We start from the raw sequence: 798 nt of genomic DNA, 5'->3' as shown, positions 1-798 counted from the left end.
GGAGGCGCAACCATTCTCACCGGAGAGCCAAGATCTTTTCGGAAGCTACGAGATGCCACAACCCAGCCATGGAGGGGGTGAAACCAGCCACCAGGAGGTACAACCAGGTGCAGCACCAGGTGAATTAAACCGAAGCCTGGGGGAACCCATAACAACTATGCAACCTCAAACCACCAGCGGACCTGGAGAAATACTACGATTAACTAATATGATAGAGATGATTATCCAACAGTTAGGAGAAGGACAACGAAAAATGGGTGAAGGGCAACAGAAAATGGAAATGAAAGTGGATGCAGTACAACAACAAATAGGAGAAGGACAACACAGAATGGAAGCGATACGGCAGGAACTAAGGTCTACACAAGCTCAATGGGAGAAAAAAATTCAAACCGACTACAACCAGCTCAGAGAAGAAACCCAGGTGGGAATCAAAGAAAATAAATTGGAGATTCAAGCTACGAGAGCTGAAATGGAATACAACCAGAAGAAAGCCTATGAGAAGTGGGATGAGAAGCTGGAAATGCACACGACTAGAACAACAAGCAAGTTTGAAGAACAAGAGGAAATAATTCAAGACATTCAGGCCAAACAGGGGAATTTCAAGGAGCGAGTCAAGGATGCAATTGTGGAAATTGAAGGAAGTATGAAGAAAAACGAAGAGCGAATTGACCATCAGGATGAAGAAATAGGAATCATCAAGGCGAATTTAGAAGCTCGACCAGCCAAGGAAACCAATTCCCATCCAGCAATTATTTACAAGGCGGATCATTTACTTCACCAGAAGCCTAAGAAATTTGA

Source organism: Photinus pyralis, unplaced genomic scaffold (genome assembly GCF_008802855.1).
Source record: "Photinus pyralis isolate 1611_PpyrPB1 unplaced genomic scaffold, Ppyr1.3 Ppyr1.4_LG4, whole genome shotgun sequence".
NCBI lineage: Eukaryota > Metazoa > Arthropoda > Insecta > Coleoptera > Lampyridae > Photinus > Photinus pyralis.
This window is presented reverse-complemented; position numbering follows the sequence as displayed.